The following is a 10,571-nucleotide window of genomic DNA, read 5'->3' as shown; positions in this document are numbered from 1 at the left end:
AACAGAATGAGCCATTCAATTAGTAAAATAATCAGTTGAATCATTTTATTTTTTCTAATGGCAACAAATTGGCTAGATGATAGAAATGTTTCCCTTCCACGAATGTTTCCCTGTGAGGACTATTTGTTGTAATGTAGAGGACTCCAAGTTTCCCTTTCAATGGAATATGACACAGAATTTCACACACTCTTAGGAGGGAGAAAAAACAGTGCTCATACAGGGTGTCTCCAGAAAAATGTATATACACTTTACGGCTGATAGCTAATTTTTGAAAAGGAAACATATTTTAAATAACGCTGACTTTACAATTATCCACAGTGTGTGTATACAGTTTTTGGGGACACCCTATTGTGTTTGGCCTCTTGCTTCATGCTCGTCACTGTGCAAAACCGGTGACATACTTTATCTTATTTAATTCTCATTTTAATCACATGACATAGGCCTCATCAGCTCTCTTGTTCAAGATGGAGAACTGAAGTTAAAGAGTTGATTACTGACCAAGTTTGCCCTCTTGAAAAGCCACATCACAAAACAAATGCTCTTATTTTCCAATCTTAAGCCCATGCTCTTTGGACTACACCACACCATGTTGCAACATGGTGAGTGTGGCCCTAACCGGTTTGGCTCAGCGGATAGAGCATCAGCCTGCGGACTCAAGGGTCCCAGGTTCGATTCCTGTCAAGGGCATGTACCTTGGTTGTGGGCACATCCCCAGTAGGGAGTGTGTAGGGGGCAGCTAATCGATGTTTCTCTCTCATCGATGTTTCTAACTCTCTATCCCTCTCCCTTCCTCTCTGTAAAAAAATCAATAAAATATACTTAAAAAAAACATGGTGAGTGTGAGGATAAAATATAGGGAAGGACAGTCTGTTCGATGCTGCTCTGCCTCTGTATCTATTTTTGTTCAGACTGTCAAACTACAGCGGGAAGGCTGGGGAGGGTTGGGAGGGGGGCGGTACGAGATCAACCGAAGGACTTGCATGCATGCATATAAGCATAACCAATGGACACAAGACACTGGGGAGTAGGGGAGGCCGGGGGAAGGTCAAGGGAGAAAAAAAAAAGGAGACAGATGTACTACTCTTTGTAATACTTTAAGCAATAAAAATAAATAAAAAATAAATAAGAGAATAGTGGGAAATTGCCTAGTTAGAGTTGGACCAGATTGTAGAGGGCTGTGGATACCTTTGGAAAGAATCCAGTGTTGGGATTCAGGAGAATCTGGATTCTAATCTGGACTGTCCCTACTAACTAATATTAATCTTGGGCAAATCCATTCACCTTTATGGATCTTTGTGTTAAGCATGTAGAACATGCTCAATAAATGTTTTGTTTGTTGAAATTAAATGATTTTATCTCCGGAAAAAAATATAGGGAAGGAGATAGACGTTTACTTAACATGAATAATGGGGAGGAGGGGTAAGGACAGGGAATGGAATTCCATGTAAGTTGTTTCACTATGGCCCATGGTTTAATTCTCTAATAAATGTTCCAGTAACTTAGCCAAGTTTGTGACTTGGATGTGTAGGCTTGAAGTTAAAAGCAGAGTGAGGAAGTGAGGAAATGATGCTTAGCATTTGCTATTGATCAACTTGTTCTGCAGCCATCTTTTCTCCTTGTCAATCATTACACTATTTCTGCTATTAATGTTTTAACCTTCTGAAAGTTCTCTCTATTCTCTGAGTGTCCCTTTCCATAGGTATGCTATATTTTCTCACTGAGGATATCCAGTTCTTTTTAACGTATGCTCAATTTTATCTCTTCAAGGATATAATAGAGCATTTAAAAATGTTTTTATTCTGCTCTCTGTATTGGTTTTCTTTCAAGGTCATTTGTTCTGTTAGTTTTGATCTGTATTCTTCACATTATGGGAATTCTTTCAATGTATGTTGATCCTTGGAGAATGGTGCTTACTTCAGAGAAAACCATACAAAACCTGATTGGAAATTTAGAATGAGAACTCAGGGAGGAGGGCACTCATCACAGGGACAGATCTTATCTAGAGAATTATTAGACAAGGGATAAACATTTTTGTTGGCAAATCTTCCCATAACTGAATATCAATTGGCATTTAATTTGGGGCCTGTGCCCAGAGAATAATATTCATATAGCTATCTGGAGGTGGGCATGGTATAATCCTAGTGGCTAGTGGTTTGTGAACTTAATAAAAGCCCCAGCATTATGCATATTGACTTTCAAAAATTAACTTATTATCCATATGGTACCTCTTTTTTATTCTCAGAAGCACAAACACCTCTATAAAATAAACTTGAGGGTATAGAGTCACTTGGAAAGGTGGAATGGAGTGAGGTAGCTGGTGGATCTAATTTCTGTGCATGCAAATCTACAATCTTCTCTTTCCAGCCCTGCCTCACATGTGTGTTTCAGAGGGTCCTTAATGCTCCTAATTTCTGAAGTTCTGTAGTTTATCTCACCTTACTCTTTTTTTTCTGTGTTGTTCCTTTCTTTCTTCCTGCCAGGCATGGGTATCTGATTTCTTGTCTTCTAAGTCATTTATTACTTATCTATCTGCTTTTGACATCTTGTAACAGAGACAGTATCTATAAACTTTTTTTTTTCTTGATACACAGCTGGACTACTTTTCTGAGCCTTCCTTACTGCCATGTGACTGGGTTTTGGTAATAAAATATAAGGGAGGTGATAAGTACCACGTCCAGGTCTGACTCTTAGTAGCCTCTCATATATGTATACATATATAGTTCTCATTTTATTTCATTCTTCCTTCTGTGATAATCTAGGAAGCCATATGGTAAAGATTGAGGAGTAAGAAAAATCTTCCTGTGAATGAAAACTATATTCAGATTCAAAGTCTGTGAAAATATACAGAATTCCTGTTGGTTATAAAAGAGGGCCATATAATGCTAGGGCAGGACGAGCCAGCTCTAGTTCCCAGGCTTCTAACTGTAATTGAAATAATACTATCTTTCAATTATAATTGAAATAATATTATCTATTTAGAATATTTACATTATTGGAATTTATTGAATCAAAGTGAAAAGACAGATCTTATCTTTAAGATTATATTAAGTACCAGGGAACCTGATTCAGATAAGGAAAAAAAAATGATGATTAAAAAATCATTTTAAATGATGGCTCACTCACAGATATTAAACATTATCTCAGCTTTTGCTGTCTCCTCACAGGACAATGTGAAGAGGTAACAAAGGATGTATGCCCGTGGTTTCCGTGGGTCCTGCCTTTATTCCCCCATATTCTGGAGGAGAGACCACACACCAAAGAGACTCCTGCTCCCTCCCTCAAGGAGTTAGTATTGGGTACTGTTCTCTCAAAGGTTATTATTTTTTTTTTAAGAGTGAGTACTAACTTGTAGCCTACTTATTTCCTCTGCTACGGGAAATTATTTAACTCATATCCTTCATGATGAGTGGTGTTGGTTTCACTCAAGAATCAGTATGAAGGACATAAGGTGTCCAAGTTCCATGCCCCAGGCCTCCTGAACAAGGTCTCCTGGAAGATAGAAGTGGGATTAGGTGCAGGTAACTCCGGCTCTTTTCCACCAGTGGTTGAGACTATCCATTTCTCTTCAACTCAGTGATGTGGAGGCCAGTAATGAGACTTCACGACCAGGCTACATTCTCGAATCCAGGTTTCCCACAGAGTTGTTGAAAGCTTGCTTTAATCCCCTTGTTGATTCTGTGCATATCATATGCATTAAACCTGTGAGAAGAAACTCTTACAGAATCATTAGGCTTTTGCCAGTAGTCACTTCCTCATGCTAAAATCCTAACATAGAATTTCTGAAATTACCAGATTCCTGGTAATATTTTAAAAGAGGAGAACCATTCCGTGAGTGAAAACTATAGTTAGATTCATAATAGTTGAAAACACACTGATTTCCTGTTGATTATAATAGGAGACTGTATACTGCCAGAGGGAAGAACCATGAGCATCTATTACAGTTCCACTTGATCATTTCACAGATGGGAGAAGCTTTCATATTTTGGTTGAAACTGCAGCCATGGGTAATCTCTCTCTCTATAGATGATGATAGATTAAACTTTCTATCACATTGATTAGCTCTAAAAGAAGAGAAAAGAAACACCTGGATTACTCATCTGAGAGAAGCTGATGGTTGGTGCAGAAGCATGTTCCTTCCCGCTGCTGCCAACCTCATGCTAAAGTGTGCCATCCGTGGAAACTTAAAATGGGTGAAAACCTAGATCACTTTTAAAGAATAATGCACCAAGCACAGAACTCTCTGGTGAAATCTTTTCTTAGGTGCAGATACACTAAATTGCTTGAGAGGATGGCACATAAAGTCTATTTTGGGATTCAAAAATTAAGAAAATTAGTTGGGGGGAGGTTATTCATGAGGTTGTAAAAGATGAATGCCATTGTTTTTGTTTTGTTTTGTTTTGTTTTGGATTTTTTCTCTCTTTATTGATTAAGGTACTACATATGTGTTCTTATCCCCCCATTGCCCCCCCCCCCACACACACTCAAATAAGCCAGTCAGAGAAAGATAAATATCACGTGATCTCACTCATTTGTGGAATATAATGAACAATGTAAACTGATTAACAAAAACAGATCCAGAGACAGAGAAGCATCGATCAGACCTTCAAACCTCAGAGGGAAGGTAGGGGAGGGTGGGGGTAAGGGGAAGAGATCAACCAAAGGACTTGTATGCATGCATATAAGCCAAACCAAAGGGCACAGACTCCAGGGGGGTGAGGGCATGAATGAGTAGATGCCATTGTTATTATTTAATTCTGTAAGACATCTTAGATGCAAGAAATTCTGAAAGAGGAAGAAAAAAGGGAAGTGATAAAGGTAGGCAGTGGAGATGGTGATGGTAATACAAATAGTGGTGACAGTGGTAATGATGCTGATGAGGATGGTGTTTTTTCATCTATATATATAAAACCCTAAGCGACCAGTCAACTGTTCCACCGGTGGGCCATTTGACCAGTTGCTATAACGTGCACTGACCACCAGGGGTGCACCGCTCAACTGAGCGATGGGCACCAGAGGCCAGGCTCACACCTGCCACTTCACACACTACTACATCCCTATGGGGTCCCGGATTGTGAGAGGGTGTAGGCCAGGCTGAGGGACCCCAAGAACCCCACGAATCCGTGATTCCGTGCACCGGGCCTCTAATTAATATATATATATTTCAGAGAGGAAGGGCGAGGGAAAGATAGAAACATCAAGGATGAGAGAGAATCATTGATTGGCTGCCTCCTGCATGCCCCCCTACCAGGGATCGTGCCTGCAACCCGGGCATGTGCACTTGACCTGAATCGAGCCCAGGACCCTTTAGTCCGCAGGCTGACACTCTATCCATTGAGGAAAACTGGCTATGGCTGGATGGTGTTTTATTAGGGATGAATACAAAAATAGCAGAATGCAGTGGCAACAGTAGAGTTATTTATATGGTGGTAGTAGGAACAGTCTGGGCAGGAGGAGACTTTCACCCTAAAAGCTCTATGGTACCTATGAGCTTTAGAGCCTCCTATCGTGTCTCTAGGAAATAAATCTTGTAAGTATTCTAACACTTGTGTAAACTAATTGCTGTTGCGTTTGGAATGCATCGTGAATACAATCTTGCTATGAGGGTTGGTGCTAAATGAAGGTGTCAAGTGGCTGCATCCAGTGTGATCTAAATTAATGACATAGCAGATGATCTGCAAAATGTCTAGTCAAAGATTTGTTGTTTTTGTGGCAAGATTTAGCATTGCTCCATGTTCAAAATTGATTTCCTTTCAGGAATTCCTGTTTCTCCAATCAGTAATGTGAGTGAGTATGTGGTGCCACTTTGATAATGTATAAAATGCCTGTTTCCATCTTTCAAAAGGCATATAAAAGGTAAAAGTAAACAATGGATTATTTCTGACATGTGTGATTTAATTTTTGACTCTCGGTTTCAAATTACCAAAGGAAAAATAGTTCAAACTAGTGTTTCGCCTCCTTGTGGGGAAGGGGTGGGCTATTTATTCGACTGCCATCAAGTGCTCTGTTTCTTTGGATTATGGTCAACATAGCCAAGAAATCCAATGTGGTGCTGTTGTAAATAGAGATGGACATGAGCCTCTAAAGCCCTTTATCTTCTCAACATGTAGTTTAAAAAAGGGCAGGAGGAAACATTTGCTCTTGCATCTATGAGTTGGATACTGGTTTACTTCATTCAACCTTTATACAATGTCTCTAATGCAGGTATAAAAATCAGGCTGATATCACTTTTGAGGAAACAGATTTAGCATAGCTGGTCAAGGTCATAGACTCAGGATTTTCATTTTGTTGTGTTTAAAAGTAAGCTCCGTGGTCCTCCTTGGCATTCTTAATGAGCTTAAAGAGAATGATGCGCAGATGTAATTGCAATGAACAGCACAGAAAAATATTTCATAATGTGTATCTCAAATTCATTTTAACCTTAAAAGCTACCTCATTTTTGTGTAATCCTTGATGAATTAATGAAGGAATTTACTAGTATGCTGCTTGCTTTTTTAATTTGGTCAGGATAAATTTGGATTCCAATGATTTATAGTAAACATATTTAATGACTGTACAGCTGCCCTGTACCAACCACCCCATCAGACTGAAAGCCAGTTGCACACCATCTTACGGGTCTGTCATTGTCTACAGGGTGAGCGTCAGCCCTGAATTTATGTTCTCTTGGTGTTTGTGGGACAATGGAGAAGCCAACAGGTGGTGACTTATATTCCGAGAATGTCTGAATAGAGGTAAGGTGTTTTGTTGTTTTTTTCTCCCCAGTGTTAATGAGTCTGTATTTTTTTGTCACACAAAATATGAATGACTTGTAAGAAAAAAATTAAACGAGATTACTGAATGTGGCCCTTGAGGGCAAGACTTTCCATCTTGAGACCCATGTTTTCATCCATAATCTTGTTTTTCCTCTCTCTCCTGAAAAGGTCCTATTTTTGTTATGATGTGTAGTTTTCACAACAATTAGAAGGCAGGTCGACATAAATCTGGATTCTATCGTGGAATGTGAAAGAGGCTCTTAACCTTTATGTAAATTGTGTGTAGGTTTACTTCTTTGAACTGGCTTTCAAGCAGCACATTCCCTGTTTTCATTACTCCAGCAGGCGTCATAAAGCTGATCTATTTTCCAAAGACTCCACACACCAGCCTGGTATCTGTCCTCACGTGTTTCTTAAATCGCTCTGAGATCCCCAGGAGGTTGCGTGTTTCTGGTGGATGGAAATAAGGGGAAGTGGGAAGGACCAGTTATGAAAAGATGTATCAGGGAAGGAATAAGGAGGTTAGAGATGCCTGAGGAAATAAATGACGGCCAGATTACAGAAGAGGGGACGGTCTAAGAGAGGCCAACACATACAACAAAATAGGTGATTTTGTTGTAGCAGAAGAGGCACTGGAAGAGTTATATGGATGCCAAGTGTGGCCCTTTGCTACTTTTTAGCAGTGTGTTTTGGGGGTAATTTAACACCACTGAGTCTCCATTTTCCTCATGGGTAGAATGGAGATGATACTTAATTCACAGAGTTGTTACAAAGGTTGGTTGAAATAACATGTAAGAAACATGAAACAAAGTTCTTAGTGCATAGCCACAACAAATTGTAGTTGAATGATATGATCCCAAACCCTCTCACTAGATTATTTATTTCCAGAGTGCACGATTTCTGTATGATTTCAGAGTGCAAATAGTGTGAATCACAAAACAAACAAATATGCTTCTTTTTTTGTCTCTGGTAATGCAAATGTTTAGGTTTTCTCTTCTGCATGCTGTCAAAATAATTACCAGATGCTTGAATTCATGGTAGACATTCTTAGCTTCTTTTCTTCTCAGAATAGTTTCTTTTCATTTTTCCCCCCATGAGTAAATGTTGCACTTCTTTATGAATAACAAGTTTGTCTTTTGGGATATTCCCAGTCATCTCATTTTGTCACTCTGCTAAAAGCAGATGTTAGATAATGTCCTAAATGCTTATGCTTATAAAAATAGAGAAAATTGAATTTGTTGGGCCTGAATTGCTACCAGAAATTAACCTCAGTGTAAATTTATTAATATATTTATATGTAGATAATCTGGAGACACACTATTGCTGTTGACCTTCAAGCTTAGCTATTATACCTTTTTGATGGTGTAAAAGTGAAATTAATTTGGAAGACTCTTAAGTTGGACTTTGACCTTTTTGATAGCTTCAGATTCTATAATCTAGGGCAGTGGGTCCCAGAATTGGGTAGGTATGAGAATCACCTGAGCATCTTACTAAAATATTTTGTTAGGGCCACAATCCTAGAGATTCCTATCCATGCATTCTGGGATAAAACTCAGGCATATATCTGTATATATAAAAGTCTAATATGCTAAGTGTCCCTCCCTCCACCGACTGGTCTCTGTGATGTGCACTGACCACCAGGGGGCAGCAGATGCTCAACGCAGGAGCTGCCAAGCTGCAGTGACTTGGTAGTGGTGGTTCTTGGGTGGTGCACCCTGAAACCAGAGAGGAGGGAGCCCGATTCCTTGCGGGGCTGCACGATTCCACCTTCAGCCGTGGGTTAGGTTGTTGCTGGGGCACTGTCTGCCCTGAATGTGGTTTACTGCACACTTGCATTTGCATTCTACACCCTGTACCACAACAACTTTACAGAGTGCTCTCTCGTATTCTGGGACCCCTCTGGGGATGTTGGAGAGCTGGTTTCAGCGTGATCCCCACAGGCCAGGCCAAGGGACCCCACCTGCCGGAGGGACCCTGCTCACTCCGCAGACACCTTGCACCACCCCAGATGCTGCCAGCATGGGAGGGACAGTGGGAGGTTGGCTCCAAAGCATGCCCAGCCCATTTCGCCCACTCCCACTCCTGCCCTGCCGGCCACCTTCTAATTAATTTCCTTTCCATGTGCATGAATCTGTGCACTGGGTCACTAGTATTTTAATAAGTGATTTCTATGCAGTTAGACTAGTGTTTAGAAATCAATGATGGATTTAAAAAGGGACAAAGGAATAAAAAAGGGGCAATAAGCCAATGACTTTTATCACTATGAATTTTTTTAATGTGTACTGGACTCCACGGAACATTTATTGGAAAGGGAAAAATAGGTTTAATTTGAAAAATAAATCTAAATAGGTGAGAGAGATGTTCTCAGCAGTCCAAATTCCCTTCTTATTTTATGATAATCATACTTGACAAATTCTGGTGCTAAACATAAATATACCTGGAATCACTTTTCTAACCCAAACTACCTTATAAAACAAATGCCCTTATGTTTTTGATGTGCTTATGAACCAAACACTTTACACCATTAAAAATTAATAAAATGGGGATAATATGATGGAAGGGTTAAGGGCTTCTTCTCCTAGTGTTCAGAAAAAAAATGGACAATATTGTCAATAACACTTTAGGAGATGCCAGAAGAAATGTCTACAGCTGTGGTTCACACCTAGCCTTGCAGAGCTCTCTGACATAACTAACTTATCCCATGAGGCAAAATGAACAACCCCTGCCTTAGAACAATGAATAGAGATAGTGTAAGCTGGCCATGGGACTTCTTTTGGATTTCATTGGCTAACATCGAATATTAAGGAGGAGATGCTGCATGAAGAAACATAAAGACCTGCCATATTTGTAGGAAGCAGTCTGTCAATGAGGCAAGGCGAAGGAGAAAATTTGCTTTCCTGTTGGCTGGGGAGAAATAGAGCTAAAATAAATAACACACATAATACACAACCTGGAGTCTCAAGAGGCTTCAATCAGAACTTGGTGGAATTCCTCAGAGCCTGATATCTTGTTCCTTTTTCTAACACGAGACCCCTGGAGATAATTTGTCCAGGGGTAACTCACCTCATTTATAAATATATATGAAAAGACATCATGCTAAGATTTATAGGGATGCTCTGTAAGTCAGTGTCCAGTAGAAAAAAATGTAAAACATTTCATCAAGGGATCAGTCACACTCATTATTTGCTGCAGGGCTATATTGCATCTGCAAGAGGTACCAGCCAAAAAGGGACTTTGTTTCCTGCATCTGAAGCATATAGGGCTATATTGCATCTGCAAGAGGTACCAGCCAAAAAGGGACTTTGTTTCCTGCATCTGAAGCATATAACTGGTGACGGGGACCTTTCCTAAGGCTGCCATGGGAAGTTCCAAAGCCTTCATAACCATATTTGGCAGCACAAAAACAGAAGCAAAAGAAATAATACCTTTGACTAATTTCTGTTCTTAAGTAAGTGCACTAGTCTGGCCGAATTCAAATTTCACCTAGAAGTCAAGACAAAAGTGAAGCTAGGAAACGCATTTTTGAAAACAGTAATTATAAATAAGTGATTAAAGAATAAATGTACAGCTTAATGAATTACTATAACATAATATTTGATCTATTTACCATCTTGAAACTCATAGTTTTAAGAAATATGAAAATAGGCTTGTTCTTACTCATATTGAGAGAAATGCAAATTATGACTTTAATACTATGGAATTTTTACCTATAAAATTAGTGAAAAAAAAGTTTGATGACATTCTATTATTGGCAAGAAAATAGATAAACAGGTGATCAAAATTGCAGGGCAGGAGTATAAAATAGTACAAGGCTTATAAGGA

This window comes from Myotis lucifugus, unplaced genomic scaffold, assembly GCF_000147115.1.
Source record: "Myotis lucifugus unplaced genomic scaffold, Myoluc2.0 scaffold_429, whole genome shotgun sequence".
NCBI lineage: Eukaryota > Metazoa > Chordata > Mammalia > Chiroptera > Vespertilionidae > Myotis > Myotis lucifugus.
This window is presented reverse-complemented; position numbering follows the sequence as displayed.